Source organism: Ambystoma mexicanum, chromosome 9 (genome assembly GCF_040938575.1).
Source record: "Ambystoma mexicanum isolate Mex_15411 chromosome 9, UKY_AmexF1_1, whole genome shotgun sequence".
Taxonomy (NCBI): domain Eukaryota; kingdom Metazoa; phylum Chordata; class Amphibia; order Caudata; family Ambystomatidae; genus Ambystoma; species Ambystoma mexicanum.
Genome location: NC_090931.1, coordinates 536,906,321 through 536,926,887, shown reverse-complemented (window position 1 = coordinate 536,926,887; position 20,567 = coordinate 536,906,321). Strand labels below are relative to the sequence as shown.

The 20,567-nt window shown below is 46.7% G+C and overlaps 1 protein-coding gene across 5 annotated transcripts in view; it reads left to right on the top strand.

The window, feature by feature from the left end:
• The first annotated feature begins 3,731 nt into the window (after positions 1–3,731).
• Positions 3,732–20,567, top strand: part of BRIP1 (BRCA1 interacting DNA helicase 1) — a 2,318,009-nt gene continuing 2,301,173 nt past the window's right edge. For 2 of the 5 annotated variants that reach the window (XM_069615088.1, XM_069615086.1), the window contains exon 1: positions 3,732–3,943. The gene's annotated coding sequence lies outside the window, so the exon portion shown is untranslated. The remainder of the gene's footprint in view (positions 3,944–20,567) is intronic. The other 3 variants (XM_069615084.1, XM_069615085.1, XM_069615087.1) reach the window with 2 other exon arrangements.

The window sequence follows — 20,567 nt, the reverse complement described above, 5'->3', positions numbered from 1 at the left end:
CACCAATCCCCCCTCCGAACCTACATGTCTCCATCCCCCGGCGGACCTACATGCCACTATCCCTCCCACCGGATCCACATGCCACCATCCCTCCCGACCCACAACTAGATGCCCCCATTCCTTCCACCAGTCCCAGACCAATGTGCTCCCATCCTTCCCTCCAGATCCACATCAATGTGCCCCTATCCCTCCCTACAGACCCACACCAAGATGCCCCATCCCTCCCTCAAGACCCAGGCCAATGTGCTCCCATCCCTCCTTCCAGACTGATACCAAGATGCCTAGACACCTCTATTCCAGAGAAAGAGGCCCCCATCCTACCCTCCAGACCCACACAGATGCCCCATCCCACTCTCCAGATGCAGCCACACCAAGATGCCCCATCCAACCCTCCCAACCCACACCTAGAGGACTCATCTCACCCTCCGGACCCACACACAGAAGCCCCATGCCACCCTCCAGACCAACAGATGCCCCATCCCTGTTCCAAACCAGCACCAATGTGCCCCCATCCATTCCAGACCCCACCAAGATGTCCCATCCTTAGACCCATACAATGATAAACCAAATATGTCCTTCAGACCCACACCAAGATGCCCCATACCACCTTCTTGACCAACACCAAGATACCCCATCCCTCCCTCCAGACCAATGTGCCCCTATCTCTCCCGACCCTGACCAATATACCCCAATCTCTCCCTCAGACCCACCAAGATGCCCCCATCCCTCCATTCCAGATCCCAATACGCCCCATTCCTCCATTCCAGAGCCCACCAAGATTTCTCCAGCCCTCCCATTAGACTATACCATGATGCCCCATCCTCCCTCCACATGGCAAGATGACCCATCCTACCCTCCAGACCCACACCACGATGCCCCATACCTCCATTCCAGATCCCAAGATGTCCCCTCTCTCTGATCCATACCCCAAGATGGCCCATACAAATATACCCCCTCCTTCCACACACCAAGATGCCACAAATCTGCCTCCAGACCCACATCAAGATGTCCCATCCATCCATGCCACATCCCACCAAGATGCCCCGTCCCTAGACCCATACAGTGGTGCCCCCTCCCTCCAAACAGCAAGATGCCCCCCATCCTGCCCTCCGGACCCATACCAAGATGCACCATCCCTCTCCACACACCAAGATGCCCTATGCCACCCTTTAGGCCCATACCAAGATGCCCACATCCCTCCCTCCAGACCAACGTGCCCCAATCCCTCCCTGCAGACCCACACCAAGATGCCCCATCCTCCCCCCAGATAGCAAGATGCCCCCATCCTGCCACCAATATGACCCATGCCACCCTCTAGACAAATACCAAGATGTCCCCATCGCCCCCTCCAGACCCACACCAAGTGCCCATAGCCCTCCCTCCAGACCCACATCAGGATGCCTGCATCTCTCCCTCCAGACCAATGTGCCCCCATCCATTCCAGACCCCAAGATGCCCCATCCCTAGACCCATACAATGATGCACCAAATCTGCCCTCCAGACCCACACCAAGATGCCCCATCACACCCTCTTGACCAATACCAAGACACCCCATCCCTCTCTCCAGAGCACTGTGCCCCTGTCTTCCTCCTGACACAGACCAATATGCCACAATCTCTCCAAGACCCACAGTAAGATACCCCAATCCTGCCCTCCAGATCCAAGATGCACCCATCCCTCCATTCTAGATCCCAAGACGCCCCATCCCTCCATTCCAGACCCCATCATGATGCCCCATCCTCCCTCCACATAGCAAGATGACCCATCCTACCCTCCAGACCCACACCGATGCCCCATACCTCCATTCCATATCCCAAGATGCCCCCTCTCTGATCCATACCCCAAGATGCCCCATCCCTAGACCCATACAATGATACCCCCCTAATTCCACACATCAAGATGCCCCAAACCTGCCTCCAGACCCACACCAAGATGCCCCATCCCTCCATTCCAGATCCCACCAAGATGCCCCATCCATAGACCCATGCAGTGGTTCCCCCCTCCCTCCAAACAGCAAGATGCCCCCATCCTGTCCTCCAGTCCCATACCATCATGCACCATCCCTTTCCACACACCAAGATGCCCTATGCCACCCTTTACACCTATACAAAAAGATGCCCACATCCTTCCCTCCAGATCAATGTGTCCCAATCCCTCCCTCCAGACCCACAGCAAGATGCCCTATCCCTCCATTTCAGACCCCATTCATCTTCCCATCCATCCATTCCACACCCACAGATGCCCCATCCTTCTAGACCCACACCAATGTGTCCCCATACCTCCCTCTAGACCCACACCAAGATGCCCCATCCCACTTACCAGATGCACTCACAGCTGCCACCATCCCAACCCATACCTAAATGACCCATCTGACACTCCAGGTCCACACATTGATGGCCTGTGGCACCCCCCAGACCAACAGATGCCCCATCCCTCTGTTCCAGACCGACACCAATGTGCCTCATCCATCCATTCCAGGCCCCAAGATGCCCCATCCCTAGACCAATATAATGATACCCCCTGCCTCCACACAAGATGCCCCATCCCTCCCTCTAGACCCATACTATGATGCTCCTCCACACACCAAGATGCCCTCATCCTGCCCTTCAGATCCACATCAAGATGCCCCCATCCCTCCATGACAGATCCCACCAAGATGGGATCCAGACTCCACGAAGGTGCCCCACCCGTCCTCTAGATCCATACTATGTTGCCCCTCCCTCCACACACCAAGAAGCCCCATCCCATATCTCACCAACAAGCCCCCCTCCGAGCCAGACCCCATCAATATTTCCCCATCCCTCTCTATATCCATACCATGAAGTCCCACCCTCCATACAGACAAGATGTCCCATCTCGCCCTCCAGAGCCACACCAAGATGCTCCATACCACCCTTCAGACCCACGCCAAGATCCCCCTAGCGCTCCCTTCAGACCCACATCAAGATGCCTGCATCCCTCCCTCCAGACCAATGTTCCCCCATCCTGCCCTCCAGACCTGTACAAAGATGCCCCATCCCTCTCCACACACCAAGGTGCCCCATGCCACCCTCTAGACCAACACGCCCCATCCCCCTTGCAGACTAACACCAAGATGCCCATGTCCCTCCCCAAACCAGACAGCACCAGTCGATCCTCTAAAAACCCACTATTTATTAACCCAAACACTCTCTTCATCAATCAACATTAAATTCCCCTTAAATGAGTTATCTAAATTAACGTTTTATTAGCCCCCTTTGATCAGATAGCACCAAGCATTGTCTCATCCACTGCTCCTTTTCTTAGTCCCTCATACCCCGTTGAATAGATGAAAATGAAGTTCCAAGTAAATGTAATCCCCCCTAACCCCCTGGTGTCTTGTACAAGCTTCTGGCATCCACATGAACTTTCCAGGTATCCCGAGGAAAAGACCAATTTAAATATCAGCTAAATAGCACGCACATTCAGGCTGCACATGCAGCGTGGCAACTTTCGCAGTACCCCGCGCCGAGGAAAATGGCAATTTAAATCTCAGCCACCTAAGTGCATACATATTCTGGCTACGTTTGCGCACTCGCAGGCGGACCCTTCCTAGTACTCGCCCGAGAATGATAAAGGACAGGATGACGTTCAAGCTACGTGCTTGGTAAGGAACGCAACGTGCTCAGAGTCACGTGAATAAGAGCATGAGGGTCTTTGCTATGGTCCGTTTCTCGGATGGTAACTACCTTTCCTTTTATCTGACTGGGCCACAAGCAGCTACTTCCGCATTTCTCAAGCGGCCATTGGCTAGAGATTGGTTTTCTTGTGTCTCAGAATCTCTCGTCTGATTGGTCTCTTTGAAGCTACGACGTGGGTGCGGAAGGCACCTTGTTTGTATTGTTCTGCGCCGATTGGTTGCCTTGATCGGGAATGCTGGCGGGAAAGATTGAAGTGTCGGTGGTGGCGCAGATCTTTGCTGCAGGTAATAACAACACGGGGCACGGACGGAACGACGTAATGAAGAGGGGGCAGCTGTGCTGCAGTGTTGCCAGGTCCGCTTATTATAATTGACTTTGGGCTTCTTTTTGCCCAAAGCCGCTTATAAAATGTAGAGGTCGCTTGTCGCGATTTTTGTCCGCTTACTACGCCTATTAACCGCTTATTGTTGTGTTTGTTCAGTTCACTGATTAAGCGCTTAATAGGGGTAATGATTTATGAGCGGCAAAACCGTAACAAGCAGAATCACGTCACTCATGGGCCCTGCTTCATTAACATGAATGAAGTTCCCAGACCATCAGCCTTCTTTATTCCAATCCTCTGCGCAGCGACGCTGCTAAGTTTCATTAGCAGCAGGGGCCACTGTCAGTGCAGCAATGGTTAGGTGAAGAAGCACTATGATAAGCCAAGGGGAAGTTAATGCTTATTTAAATCATGTTCTAGGAGTTAACATCCCCGTAGCTTACTGCGGGATCTTCACTTTTCCAGATGTAGAACGCTTTTTGGTTTCTACGGAAATCCTGCTTTTTATTATGTTTGTACATGTGTAAGCACGCTAGAAATTAAGGTTACCCAAGTAGGTGTCTTAAAATTCCTGTACATAAGTGACAGTTCCACCATATGTTGAGGCATTTAATTTGTATTCACTCTATGTTGAGGCATTTAATTTGTATTCACTCTGTACACTTATTTTTTTAGAATGTCCCAAACGGATTAAACTTGGGACACCCTTGCATTACTGCTTGTGTCAAGAAAAAGTCCATGCACAGCATACATGCTGCATGGTCAGCGAGTGCTCACTGTGGAATTGGGCACACTGGCGGTTTTATGCCTCTTCAGCAGAAGCATTCTACAGTGACTATTGCTTTTATTAGACGCATTGTGCCAAGAGATTCCCTTTCTTATCTGGCACCTTGAGCCTGTCCATTTTGTTAACACTGTATGTTGGGTCTAGTTTGTCCAGCTATATAATGAGGAAACGTGTAACTACAAGGATTGGCTCATGGTGTCACTCCTGAATGTTATGTTAGAGGTACTTGTATAGCGAACTGTCACCAACGGAATTGGTCCTCAGGTGCTCTGGTGGATCTGTGAACGAGAAGGTGGGATGGGTTAGTAAGGTGAAGAGGGAGTAGGCTAGTGAGAGGAGTGGTGTACTGTTGGCAGCTTCAACTCGGTATACACCGGGTGCTGAGCTTTGTTGCCAGTATTTGGTCGGTGTCAGTAAGCGTGTGCTGTTGGCGCGCCTTATGTGTTGTTGCGGTGTGGTGAAGTGCATGCAGCTTGAGATGGTTGTGTGAGTTTTTTGAGTGAGAGAAGTATGCAGAGAGTTTGAGTTTATATTGGTTAGTGGGTTCAATGACATTTAACATGCTAACATTCACAGTTCTGTCTAAGTGTAGCATTTGCTGACCTATGTAATTCCATCTAAGTGTGGCCCTCGCCAACCTTCACAATCCCATCTAGATGCGGCGCAGGCTAACGTGCGCAATTCTATCTAAGTGTGGGACATGCTAGCATTCTCATTTCCTTTTAAGTGCTGTGCTTGGTAATCCTCATAATTCCATCTACATATGGCACATACTAACATTGACAATCCCATCAATGTGTGTCAATGGCTAGCCTTCCTACTTCCGTCTAAGTGTAGCGCCTGCTAACATTTACAATATTATCCAAGTGTGGCACTTGTTAACGTTCGCTGTTCTGTTTAGATGCAACGCAGGCTAATGTTCATAATTCTAATGTTCACAATTATGTGTGGCAGATGCTAACATTCAACAATCCTATCCGGGTGTGACGCAGGCCAGTGTTCACAATTCTATCTATGTATGGGCGTGCTAACTTTCACAATCCTACCTAGATACCACACAGACTAATGTTCTAAATTCTAAGTGTGGCACATGCTTACATAAGTTCCATCTAGGTGTGGCAGATGCTAACATTCAGGTTCCATCTAGGTATGGCAGATGCTAACATTCACAGTTCTATCAGGATGAGAAGCAGGCTGGTGTTCACAATTTCATCTAAGTGTGGTGCCTGCTGACCTAGACAGGTATGTTAATATATAGTGCAAGGCAACATCTACGGTCCTGTCATGGATAGGTTCAGGCAGCTATGAACACCAACTTCGCAAATCTATTGGCAGGGCTGTTACAAGATGTGAGGCCCGAGGCAAAACATTTGGTGAGGTCCCCTTTCGATTTTACGCACTGGGCAAGCAGCGACACCTTCCCAAACAGGGGACTTGCGAAATGTCCCCTTGAGTTTGTGTGGAGGAACCCAAATATGGTTTATTACTACAACTGCAAATCAACTACGGCAAAGGTAGATTTCTCTACTAAAGAAAGGTTTATGCCACACTAACTTTTGCATCATATGCCTAAATATAAATAGGATGGCATGTGGTGCATGACACCAGCATTAAGGAGCACCCTGCCCCTGTGTGTGCATTAAAACACACATCCTACACAGTGACAGATGATGTACAGTGGAGGCTGGTGAATTTCTGAACTATAGAGGCTTAAATGTTTGTGCCAGTTATGCAGGATACATATAGTACATGTGGAATGTTTTATATATGTGTGCTACTGGAGTGCAACTTAATCTATGTGGCACTACCCTGCTAATTGACCTTAAGTTTCAGGGTCTTGTCGGGGTTCATTTACTGTTCAGGCCAACTTGTTCATAGCCATTTTTCGTTGAAAATAATTCATACTGAAATTATAAGTATGATATAAATATTGTGAATGGGAAGACCAAACCCCTTTAGTTCTTCAGTTATGCAGGATGGACCGAGCACATTGAGGGTGCCCAAACCAAACAAGGGTTGTTTGAGGGGGTTTCTCACTCCCAAGCCCAAGAAAATGTTTGAAACATTGTGTTACAATTATGCATTTTACAGCACTTTCTTTGTAAAATTGGGTAGACATCCATACAGTTTGCATTTGGTTTTGTATGGAAGCACATGGAAAAACCCAATAGTTGCAAGTCACCAACTGTGCACAGGAACCTTTTCCAAAACATTTCATGCCGCTGTTGCACACAACATATGCTAGTATAAAAATATATTCATGCTGGTTGTTCCCATGTGGTCCATGCAGGCTGCACCAATATATGCCATTATTACGATGTAAGGACTCCCAGCCATTAAACATGCCATGCCACAGAAAGTATGTCTAGGCTGATTGTGCACCATAAGCGTTATTACTGTCTCGATTGGCCTAAATTCAATGTGGGCCAATTTCGCCAAATAGTATGGGTATCGGGTAATAGTGATATGATACGGCATTTATAACGTGCCTATACACAAGTGTTTTTCAAGGCGCAACGAGGCAAGGGATGGGGAACAGAGGGGAGACAAAGACCATGATCTTACTGGGCCAGGTGACATTGAGAAATTATCCCTATAAATAATGTTGCAATATATATGGTCGCCGGGAAACAACATAGGTGACATTATGTATGGGGATCATTTATGGGGTAAATGGGAGTGGGGGTTGCGGGGGTGTCCCCCGCTCCCTTTAAAAACATATGGGGGTTTATGAGTTAATAACACCGCAAAAAAATGGCGCCATTCTTGTATAGCGACATTTTTGCAGGGATATTAACGCATGGAACCGTATTATGTTTGCTTTAACCTCGATCCATAGTCCTGTACAACATGGGTAAAGCAAATCAAGCATTGGCAATGCTAATAGTTTGGGCTTTCATGTAGGCATGGTAAAGGCACTGCTGTATTGGTATTAACTAGCCGTTGGTGGTAGCAGGTGCAAACTGGTTTGAGTATCTGAACTAATAGCAGTGCCTGGCAAATGCCTAATACCTAGGCACAAGCCAAAACTGTTGGCATTGCCAATGTTTGTTTTTAACAGGACTTCAGTGAAAGACACGCAGGGTGCAACACCATTGAGCAGATCGGGCTCTAGCCCCCTCCCGAAATGTTGGATTTTATTGACTTGAACTGGCTGCATGGGCGGAGCCAGTCCCTGGCTAGAGAGGGCTGAAGCCCTCCCACTTTGAGGCAGAAGGCCTCTTTCAATGTGTCGCCAGCCTGTAGCTCTCGTTATGGGGCGGCAGCAGCATCAAACATGCAGAGTACAAAAGCCTATCCATGCAATATTAACAGACTAACTTTGATAAAGCCAAAGTCTTAACTTCTGGTCTCAGCTTTTAGATGACCCACCTCTCTAAAGATTAGCATAGCATTATGAAAGTAAAGAGTCTCTGAATTGGGCTGAAAGGTACGCTAGTGGCCAAAGGGAAGGTGAAATAGCTATCCTGCTTCATAGCTGGGCTCAGGTTATTGGGAGGGAAGTGTGAGCAGGGCTGGTTGAAGATGTGGCAGGGCTGGTGGGGGCCCATTTTTTTTGCAATGTTTGTGGGGCACCCCTGGCCTTACAGATTGGAAAAATAGGCCAAGGCACCTGCTTAAATCAATAATGAAGTCAAAATAATACAGCAAGGTGGTTAAAAGCTGCCAACATGAGGGCAGCTGCTTGGGGGCCCATATCAACTGCAAATGCTGCAAGAGCCAGACGCCATCCCTCAGTGGGGAGTCCGACAGCGCAATGGGTTTAGTTGGCCCCACGTTGGCCCCACTCACTATCCGCTTTCAAAACTGTCATCCAGCCCCTGCCGGGCTGACCAACAGAGCTGTGCCAAGATGGAACAAGACACATACGTTAAACAGTCCCTGGGCTTCGCTGTTAACAAAGGCCCTGCAATTACTAACATAAAACATTTTACTGTTGGCACCTGCGTTCATAAACATCCATTTTTAGGTCATTGAAATTGTGATGTGGGGTTAGCACTTGCATGCCAGGGAGTGATTAGAAGGCAAGTGGTGACATGAGACATCTCATTCTCACAGCATTCCTTAAGTGTGACATTTCAGAAATGAAGGAGAGCGTAAGCTGCTTGTAACATTGAAGCTTCACCAGAATAGTCTCATTCGAATGTGGAAAGATGTTGGATGTGCCCACACAAGTATGTTTGCCCCTCCCCAACAGGCTCTGAAGTTAGCACCTCTCCCAACATTTGAAGTGTTAGTCCCACTCCGTCGCTAGGGGTGTCACGGAATTAGTTTTATGACGGTACGATAACCTTCTTGCCAAATGACGGTATATCATGGTTATCGTGGTATAGCAGGTGGAGTTAAATAATCTTAACAAATATTTTCTAAAAGGTCATAAATTGACAGATTTAGCATCACAAACAAAACCAGGCACCCAGGGCCAGAATTGGGCTTTTCAACATACTTTCCACTGAAATGCCTTGCTTCCACCAAACACAAACACACGTGTGGAGAGGAGGAGGGGGGGGGGGGCTGCTGCAACTGGCAAAGCAAACTGAATAGCTTTTCTTAAGTGGTAATTTAGGCTTTATGCTCCCCCACTGGCTACTGGTGAAGATGAACATGTTGCCATCTTGATAACCTGCATGCCACTGATCAATGGAGGCTGATGGTAGTATACGCTTGTGCGCATATATACACACACACACACACACACACACAGACGCACTCTCTTTACGTTACAGCCTTTAGTTTACTTGCGGGCCAAAAGGTGTTCAGTAATCACGGACATGTTACCCTTTGGTATGGCAGCAGGGAATACCCACAGAGATGAGTGAATTTCGCAGTATGACTTATTATATGTAAATTCAATGATAGAACCAGGGAAATCCCCCATTGCCATATGTTTAGAGAACATTATCCATTATAAATATATAAACCCCAAAGCCGCCAACCCAAAGTAAACCCTTTTCCTTCTTGGCACTGTATCTATTCTTCCTATTGCTAACATATTGATTTTGTGTCAGGCACGTGTGGTTTATGGAATGGCATTAAAAACTGCTCCAACTGAAACTACTTGGCAGACGGCACATCCAACAATGCAAGACCAAGACTGCGCAGCACTTGCTTACTGCAGCCTTTCCAAATCAGATTGAAAAGCACACTTTACGGTATGAACGGTATAACGGTATAAACAATGTGACGGTTATTATTGTTCAATTAAGTGGTTCACGGTATCTTTAACGGTATACCGTTATACCGTTACATCCCTATCCGTCGCCCCCCGAAATTTTAGCCTAGGTGCACCTCTAATGCCATGACCCCACCCCTTATTAAGTGGGCCACAGGTCTGCTAAATTTAGGGGTAGGGGTTGGCGCACACACTCATATACAACACTTTTACCGATGCATTCATCCACCAGTCACACAACTCCTTGCATGCACTCATACATGTACCAAACGCAGCATTGACACCAACATACACACACACATTCATGCACATATACATACTCATTTAATTTATATACACATATATTCACATTTAAATGAAAATAAAAAACACTTACCTTACCTCTATGCACCCTTGAAAAGTTCCTGCGCAACTACGGGAGGACCGGATGGTCCTCCCTTCACTGGGACATGTAGACATGCTGTCTGACAGGAGAGAACTCCTCTCCTATCAGTCAGCGTGTTCACGCTGAGCAACGTGAACACACTGGCTGACAGGAGAGGAGTCCTCTCTTGTCATTCAGCATGTCTACGTTGTCAGCTGAATAACAGGAGGCAGCAGAGCCCAATTCTGAACCCTGCTGTCTCCTATTATTTTGCTGTTTGTTGCGGAGCCAAACAGCTTCGCAACAAACAGCAAAATCATTGGAGGGGCAGAGAGGAGACAGCACAGTCCCCCGTGTGAGTGATGGACACTGGTGGACTGTGCTGCCTTCTACTCTGGAGAGGGTGCCGTGTGGCCCCCCCGCAAGTACGAGTTCTGGGGCATTTTTCCCCTCCTGCCCCCTGTCCCCCCCACGTGACGGCCCTGTCTATTAGTGGGTCACAGGCTGTTAAGTCCTGGCCTACGGTCAAGCAGGCCAGGCAGACCAATGCTGGGGGCACCCAGCCAACGTGCTGGGGGCACCCAGCTGACACCCCCGGGACTTGGGGCACCCTGTCAGACCGTGAGCATGCAGTCTCTTCCATGGCCTGGGGGCACCCAGGCAAACACAAAGGATGGTGTCGGAGTTGCCCAGCAGGGGCACTGGCACCTCGCTGCAGAGTTGCCCGTCAGTGACTCTGGCACCACGTGGATGTAGAGTTGGCCATCAGGGGCTCTGCAGACGTAAGGGGTGGGAGGCATCATGAATACTGTTGCCCAGCAGGGCCAGTGTCCGTGTGGAGGGTCCTGCAGCAGCAGGCCCTCCGCCTGCTACGTGGCGCCAGCATCGCACTGCCGTAATAACACTGGCGGCAGAGGCAGGGCTCCATTACATCAACTGACGAGTCGGAAACAGCCCATCTCTTTTATTACTACTGAGTCATATGGCCACAACATGTGACCTTGGCACGAGCCCTGGGCGATGCCATTCTCCCAGGAGGGGTGACAAACCACACAGGCGTGATGAGAAATTACCAAAATGGAAGGCAGCTCAAATACGTTATAAGTATCTAAAGAATTGGTGTCGTTCAACTTTGCATGATCGCCGGTGTTAGAAACAGAGGCAAGCAGGGCCAGCCCTAGGATTTCATTAGACCTGGGCGGCAAATGTTTTGTGGGGCCATATCATTTGCTTAAATAGTGACATCATTGGTATTACAGAAAATGATATTATAGAATGAGTTTTCAATTCGCAACAGCATCATATGAAGTTAAATTAAAAGCACGTTGCTATGAGCAAGGCAGGAGTTAAATAAACTGACGTTGAGTATAATAGTTTTCACTGTTAGATAAATATTATGTAGAAATATCAGAAGTGAGGATTTTTTTTTTAAGTAGAAGATGGTGTGGGTTGAATACCATAAATAGACTTATAATTTTGGCAGATAATGCATAGTGAGATAAAAGGATTTGGTCGGGAGCACACACTTTGGTTTGAAATCCCAGCTTCTTCACTTAACCAGTCTGCAATCAGGTACTTGAGCCCATCTCTTCCCAGTTTTAGTTGATAGAAATATTGCTGGCAAAAGTTAATTTTGAAATTTTTGTTTGAAAACACCATCTGACTGGAAGGCTTTGCAAAAATAGGGTGATTGTGTTTTGCTATGTTAACTGCTGTTTTTGCAGGCGTTTCCCAATTGTTTTTATTTTTATGGTCTATATATTTGGCCATATTGTCCAAACTAGCAATACACTTGTATATCAGAAGCTGGTAAGGATTATTTTGGCTGTCAAAAGAAAAACTCCAAGCAAGTTCAAGGATGTCAGGGCAGGGATTGGCCCTGGGGCAGTCTGGGCAGGTTGAGTCTACTTTAGGACTGCCTTATAGTTCGAAAGAGCCTATTTACCTAGGAGGTCTTAAATGCAGGGAAGTAAGCAATTCTTCAGGTCTTCAAATGTTAAAAAATGAAACGTGCTCAATTCCTAAAAAAAGTGCAGGGGGCTCAATAATATATGCATAGGCGCTGAGTACATCGGGGCAGAGGGCGTAGATGCATCGGTTCTCCTTGCCATGCTCATCTAGATCACTGGTTGTGGCAGGGATTCTGTCTCCTCTCCTGCTGGGTTCAGGCTTGGTGATGTGTTAACATGCATCTAGCAATTGCTGCTCACTTCAAAATGGGAAGGGGGGCTTATTAATGGAACACCTGCCCCATTGGAAGGGGTGGGCAGGTCAAATGTGTTGTGTGGGAGTAGCAGAGGATCCTATGATATGGCATTTATAATGCGCCTTTACACAAGTGTTTCTAGGCGCCACAAGGCGAGGAGGGGGATACAGAGGGAGGACAAAACAACAATCTTACTATAGCATGTGTTATTCAGATTGTGCAGGGAATTGGTGGGGGGGGGGATGGAGAAGTGCAGGTAATGAAAAAGTGCAGACAACGGGTGGCTCATAAGTGCAGAGAGACTTGACTGTTTGCTGGGGGAGCAAAGAGGCAGTGCAAGGTGCAACTGGACATGCAGGGACCCGGGCCGGGGTGGACAGGTTACCAGTGCGTGAAGCAGAATGGTCATCAGCAGGGGAGAGAAAGCGGAAGCAAAGAGGAAGATCTTGAGTTGCTTCTGGGAACCAGACGTGGTTCTGCTCAAGTTTTAGACAGTCAGGGAGGCTGTTCCAGAGGGAGGCCCCAGCCGAAGAAAGAGATCTGACCACATCTCTTTGCTTGGAAAAGCGACTGAACCTCAGAGAGTTGGAGGTGGATGATCGGAGAGCTTGAGAAGGTAGATGTTTAGGAAGAGAGAGTTGGAGGTAGTGCGGTCCCAGGCCATAGAAAGCCTTGTCGACGATGCAGAGGGTCTTCAACTTGATCCTTGCTGCCACTAGGAGCCAATGAAGAGATTTCCGGGCTGGAGAGATACAATCCCTGGGCTTGAGGCCAAGGACAAGTCTCGCAGTCCTGTTCTGGATAATTTGTAGAGGACGGAGAGAAGTAGGAAGATTTAGAAAGAGGCTGTTGCAGTAGTGGAGCCTAGAGAGGACCATGGCTCTGGAAACTGAGCTTCTGGGGGAAAGTGAGGAAAGGAGGAATACTTCTGAGGAGGTGCAGCTGATAGTTTGACTTCTTAGAGATGTAGGAGAGGGTGGAGTCAAAGATGACCCCAAAGTTCTTAGCATCACAGGGAGAGAGAGAGGGGAATAAATAAATAAATAAAACACGCATGAGAACCCACTGTGTTGCGACCTGGGGATGGATACAGCTCTGTCGCGTCACTCAGTGTGGGAATCACTACACCCGTAGTGAAAATGAAAGGCTGACACCCACTGATATGCACAATAAGTGAACATGTTAAAGTGAAATATACAAATTTAGTTAAATTGACCGTTACCCCTTAGAGGAAAGTGCGTGCACATGACAAATGAGCATTTGCCTTTCCAAAACATTTATCAACCCGGAAAAATAATCGGAGAGAGAAACATTTCCAATAATATGCTGCCACAGTATAAAAGGTGGCAAACCTTTTAAACCCAACAATGTATAATGAAAACAAAATCCAAACGGGAGACGTGTGCTTTAATTACACTTTTATATGGTCTTGTGGGTGTCTGCACTGGAAGCATGGCAACCTAATGTGAAATCTTAGTAGCTGAACACATGAGCAAGCAAACTTTTTTTTTGAAAATGCTTGCCCCAAAAACACCCAACAGGGGTTGCATCCGCCCTCTGAAAAATGTGGGCGGACACTCTCCACACACTTATCCTCCCCTTGCACCCTGGTAATCAGCACAGGACCAAAACCGGAGAAAATAACCCCTTCAGTCTCCAAGACCGTAACCTCTCTCGCCACATCCTGGGCAAATATTCATGAGTCACTTGCCCCCTCATCCTTTTCCCTCTCACCCCTGCGTTTGGCTTTCCACAATACTGTTTTATAAATATGACTTGAAAAGTACACAAACGATAGTAAAGTACTTATACAAATATAAAAATCCTTATAGAAGTTCGCTAGACAAAACGTTTACAATTGTGGCGTTGTTTTCCCCACCTTGAATGGAAGACTAAAAGTACCAGAATGCAATTCAGCCGAAGGCAAACAATGGCCTATGGATTTTTAAAATGTACTTTAAGACTTAAAGACTCATAACAAATGTAATGCGTGAAAAGTTTACCTGTTTGTGTTATAATGTTTGACAAAGACATGCTTCATATATAATGTGAGCAAAATGTTACATTCTAAAAAAATGCTTTTTGGTTAATTATGAGCATGTAAGAATAAGGCAGATAGTTTAAAAACGGTTTTGTGTGATATGTTTAATTGTCTTGGAGGAGGATATAGATTTAAGGCAGCTAATTTGGGCTTTGTGGGTGCTTTCAAGATAGAAATTCACCTTTGCAGTTCTTAACACATAAATGTTAAGAACATCTTGTCAAAAACAGTGGTCTCTTAAATGGGCCATCACTTGTAAATCGCTCCCATTTCAAATGCTCAGCTTGAAGATAAAAAGCGATATTCGGGGCCCCCTCAGCATCAACAAGATTAATTTATATGCTGGAGGCCGGCATCTGGTGCCTTCGGGGCCCCCTGGCCAGCCGCACAGACTACCCATGCCTCGGGCCAGCCTTGGATGCAACCCCATTTAGGAAGCGGTTAGGTAGTTCCTAATCCTACTGTGCCCAATATCTTGCCCTATAGTGGGCCGACCATTCCTCTTCTCTCATTGTCTCCTCCTCTGAACTTCTCCTGCTTGGAGCCCTCATCATCCATCTGGATGCCTCCAACCCCTCCTCTGGGGTCTTCGCCAATCTTCCTCTTTCTCTTCTCAACCCCCCCTGCATACCACCCATCCACCCTCGGCCCGATACACTCTGCCGGGCACACCTTGGATGTTATAATTTCTTCTGACATCCCCCCCCTCTCTAAACCTCTAACCACTCCTCTCTCCTGGACTAACCACATTCTACTCTCCTCTTACCTGAAGCTCTCTGTCCCCCAGGTGAACCCTACCCTAGCACTGCCACCAACCTTCTCAGTCATCTGGCCCATGATGCATGGGTCACTGGAGGCCTTTGCCGCTACTATTCCTTCTCCTCCGCTAATTAAAATATTTTTGATTAGCAAATGTATTTGATTAGCAATTTTGTACTCCTATTTGAAATGTCACCAGAATTTAGTTTTACCCCAATACATACAATTAGCAAGAATACAGCATTTCTATGTACCTCTGAAGTAATACATTAGTGCAATGAGTGTCTGTAAAATGCTGGGTCATGCAGCAGTCAGTTATGCGTAGTGCAGTGTCCATCAAATTATCAACAAGACATCAATAAAGACGCAAGTGTGCGTGTGCCCAGTTTTATTTTATTATCAAGTTTCGTTTAGCTAGTGTTTGGCATAAAACAGTCACAAGCAACTGACCAAGATGAATACAGCAGCCACAAGGAGTTTGTGTCAAATTGGGGACATTAGTTATCTTATTCTGCAGAACCAAATGCCCAGATGCCAGTTTCTTGGACTGTCCAGGTCAGTGAGGCCCTGATGCAGCACCTACCAGTTACTACTGCCATAGGTCTCATCCGCGAGACAAATGGGCCTTGAAAGTTAACATGTAATCATCCATTTGTGGTCTGGCCTATTGCAAGTCAGCAAAAACTGAGATGATTTAAAAGATCAAAATAAAGCATCTAAAGAGGAAGTGCCGTCCCAGGCACCTAAAAGCCAACAGAAAAAGCATCAGGCTGCCCAAAAAGTCTCTTCTCTAAACCTATGGCACACATGCACCACATTTTGTGACTTCACGGCATTGTGGGATGCACTGAGTGGCAAGTTAGCAGCAAATTGTGCAATGTAATGCCCATCGGGCCACCAACGCTGCCCGAGGATAAATAATGCACATTTCTGTTCTCGCTAGCACAGTGGTCTGGCTGGGTTGTGTCAAATGATTTGCCCAGGATCACACAGTTTGGTTAAGCAGTGAAGCCAGAATTTGCTAGCAATTCACCACATACCTTCCAAGCTCTAATTAGTACACATTTGTTTTGTATTTCAAGAACCACAAAATGGTTGTTTATTTGCAAAGAACACAAATCACTTGAAGCAACCACCTTTGGGGGAGTATTTGCACCACCCTGAATATAAGACTACAAGTGACAGCCCCATAACACAACCTGCTTGCCAAAGGCTTTTTAAATACGGCTCCATTCTTGTAAAGCGCTGCCGTGGCACCAAACACAAAATACAGTTGTTTTAGTATAAAAAGATGGGCTATGCTTTTCTTACCTCTCGGGTAACTCTTCCCTTGTTGTCAAAGTCAGTATGAAGGTCCACTCTTGCCTGTTATCCTCCTCTACAGACACATTCCAATGTCTACAAAACAGACAAAGAGAAACTGATTAGCCACAGCAATGTGCTTAAGTGGCTGGAACATTTATCCCACCGGAACGAGTAGGAGAAATATTAGTGCCAGCCACTTGCTAACAACGAGCCCTACAATAAGGACAGCGTTGGGCCCTTTCAACCTTTTCAGTTGAGATGGGCCATGAGCCTCAGGGATGTCCCTAGCAACTGCCCCATGTTGCCAGTTTGCAGTGTTCTATAATAACGCAGCAGTATATCGATCTATATATACTTTTGTTCTGAGGCTTAATGCCTTACAAGCTACACTTGCGGGAGCCCTTCCGGCCATCACTTCCCTTGGGGTATACAGAAGTGTTATCACCTTGTTGCCTTTTCACACGGGTTCCTCCACAGCAGGCACTTGCTGACAGAGGATTTATAGCTTTTCAGTGGGTATTATTTCAGCTTCCTGATGCCTGGCCGTTTAGTGATAATTGGTGGCTGTTAACTCCCAGATTATTTTCTTCGTCATTTCATTGGGTAATATTGATGTGACATCTCCTGTGATTTCATCATATGCTACTTATCATTTTTGAAACTAGTCTCAGAATGTTGGCATGTCGGCATGTCAGTTATCTGCCATAAAAAGATGTTCCAAAATGGATCAGGTTTCATTGGAACCCTGTCATTCATTCTTGTGCTTAAAGTGCTCATCGACGTGGCATCTCAATCACGAGACTGAAGAAATAAAAAGGCGGAAGTGGTGCGCAAGTGGTGTTTTCGGTGTTGGCGTGTGGATACTGGTATTCCTGCTAGAGAAACTTTTACCATGCTGCTGGTCCCTTAAGCAGCGTTTGGAGCGTGGAGGAGAAGCTGCTGCGGCCGCTTTTGAAAACACTGCTTATAAGCACTTACTTCCACGTAAGCGGAGCGGAAGTGGTGCGCAAGTGATGTTTTCGTGTTTGCCGGTGTGGGCTGGTGTCTGCGCCAAAGTCACCATAAATACGTCCTGCTTACCTAGAGGAGCTGCACGGCCACGAAAAAATCTGCCGGATAGCAGCAGCAAGTCCAGGGTGAGCCGTCACGGACGCGGCAATACTGCAGGTGAGACGACGAGTGAACTTGCTTCCAACTCAATCTCCCTCTTTCACTGCAGCCACGACTCTAAGACAATTGCGCCTGCCTTTCAGTGCACAGGAGTCCTTGGCCCCGCATGTTGGGTCACCTACTCCAAAAAACGATAAAAAAATTCCTACATGGTATCCGAACCTAAAACAGATGAGGGGAATGATCCTATTGCCACTGAACAAGAAACCGCCAGTCTGTCTGACAAGCCAGACTAGTGATACTGAGCAGCAGCTTTCGGATTTTGGTTTGGTTAAAACAGGGGTGGGGATCTCAGAGATTATTGCAGAGAGTTTACCATCTGCGCTCCTGGAGGCGGGGGTACTGACGGGGGAAGGAGGGATGGAGGAAATACTCGTAGACCAAACCCACTTATCGGGAGTAACAATCCAAGAACTGAGTCACTACCACCTGTATAGACTGAAGAGTCAATGCCAGCAGATAGTGAATCAAGGGTAAAACGAAGTAAAGACCACACTCCCCTACTCCCGGTAGCGAGTGAAGTGGCTGGGCAGGAGCTACTGAAACAAGCTGCACATGAAGGAGGAGGAGAGAAGGGGATAGATGGCGACTCTTCCGTCTCTGGAAACAAAATAGAGCCATTAAGTAAAGCTCTGCCCAAAGAAGCAACTGATAATTAGTTTCCTCTGACCATGCCTCCAAGTCAACCAATATTGATGGCGTTAGTAAATGGTCCAACTTTAACAGACACTGCCCATATAATCCAGGACAGACTCCCAGAACAGAGCGAGCCGAAGGTAGTGGGGAAAACCCTCAAATACCTATTACAAATGTCAAGGTCCCTCAATTAAAGATAATGATGTGGACCTTGACACCAGTGATCCAGGTAGCTTAACTTGGGAGGATCTAGATGATCTGGAAGTTTTTGAGGTGATAGCACAGTTGGGCAATAAAAACAGCAGAGTCGATGATAGATGGCGCACCATCACAAAATCCAGAGCAGGAGGAACAAATGGATAGAGAGGCTACTGGAATGGTCAAGGGCAAAAGAGTAATTATTGGGGAATCAGTCCAGGAGAGAAGCATGGCCATTGGTGACTATGATTCAACCCCAAACAGGATGATGGATGGACTGCTGATAAGGGAGTCAAGTAACTCGGCATTGGCAGAAAAACTGATACACAACATCTCAGCCCATACTGGAAGAATAGTGCGGGAGAAACGAAAGAGCCTGTCTTTTATTAAAGACAAGATCACCGCTTTGGACACAGAATCCATCACTGTGCATTCTGTGTGGGAGCAAATGTTGGGAGACAGAAGCAGCCCGGATGCAACTCTTCCAAATTCAATTCTGGGTCAGCACCAAGCTACACCAATGAAGTTTGGAAGCGCAAACCCCACAAGGATTAAAATGTATACAGATGTAAATTCTACCCCCCAAAGAATACAGCCAGTTGAGGTCATGAAAATGAGAATAAAGGGCAAGGAAAACAAGGAAAGAATGGAGGAGTTGGCACATGTCCAAAACATGGTCATGGCAGCATTAACTATAGCAGTTGCCCCTTTCCTAAAACTATATGAAAATATAAACGAATCCCTGCAAGATGTCCACACAGTAAATTTAAAGACCAAGGACCAGATGTATGGCCTGGAATGCTTCATGAGAAAAATTTAAGAAAGATTTGATAAAGAAGCGGAATCTACAAGTCTATGGCAAAACCATCTGTGATTTGGCAAGAAGAGAGACAAATGACAAATCACTTTTAATGGAAGCGGTCTTGGAGGTCTGCAAGTGGATGAGGAGAGTATACAAAAAAAGAAGAAAACCAGAACAACCAGGTCGGGAACCGGGGAGCTCAAATTGAAATTAACTGCAGGGAGAAGGAAACCTCCAAATGGGGGGGGAAACGAAGAAACGGCTGAAAAGAGAAATTCTCCATATAAATACCGAAGAGACCAGAAACGGGGCCGCTGCTTTTGGCAAAAGGAAAGCTAATCGCTTCTAGGGAAAAAGTGTCCAAACAAAGGTTTAGGGAGCTAGAAAGATCGGAATTACGCAGTGGCAAATTTTGGAGGATTTGGCCAAATCAAATTTCCAGATTTTTCCAGGGCTCCAGTATAGTTGAGAAAGCTTTGACTACAGCAGAGAATGAAACCCACTCGATTCAGAAGTAGAAGAAAAAAGAAAAAATCTAAAAATATGAGACCAACGATAAAACGTAAAATAAATGGATCAAAGGCTTTCTTAAGAAATATAAAAACGCCACCAAAATTGGAAGTAACACAATGTGCTAAGAAGTCCAAACGAGAAATGGTAATAGCCCCAAACCCCCATGAGATACAAGTTCTGGATGACACCTGTATGACGAATAACAGCTCAGAAGATGGCGATTCTCTAGAAAGCGACTCAGAAGCCTGTCGTAGCGACTTGATATGGATTATCGAAAACAACAAGGATCACAACGATTGGGACAATTTAAGTTCCTCGGAGTGGGACGAGATTGAAAAACAGGTACGTTGATTATCTGGTGAGGCACCTAGAGAGAGACCACCCTCGAAGAAGATCAAGGAAAGTAATAAGGAAATAAAGATGGTCAGCACTTCCTCAAAGGGGCAAGGTAAAGACCGGGTGGGGAGTGAGATAAGGAAATGTCTTGATAATTTTAGAACATTAGAAGAGAAAAGAAAAGACCACACAGAGGAAATCGGAATGAAACCTAATGAAAAAGAGAAGAAAGAAAAGTTTGATGATAAAAAAGGAGAAAGAAAAACTCACTCTCCCGTCAAAAGGAAGAAAGGCGA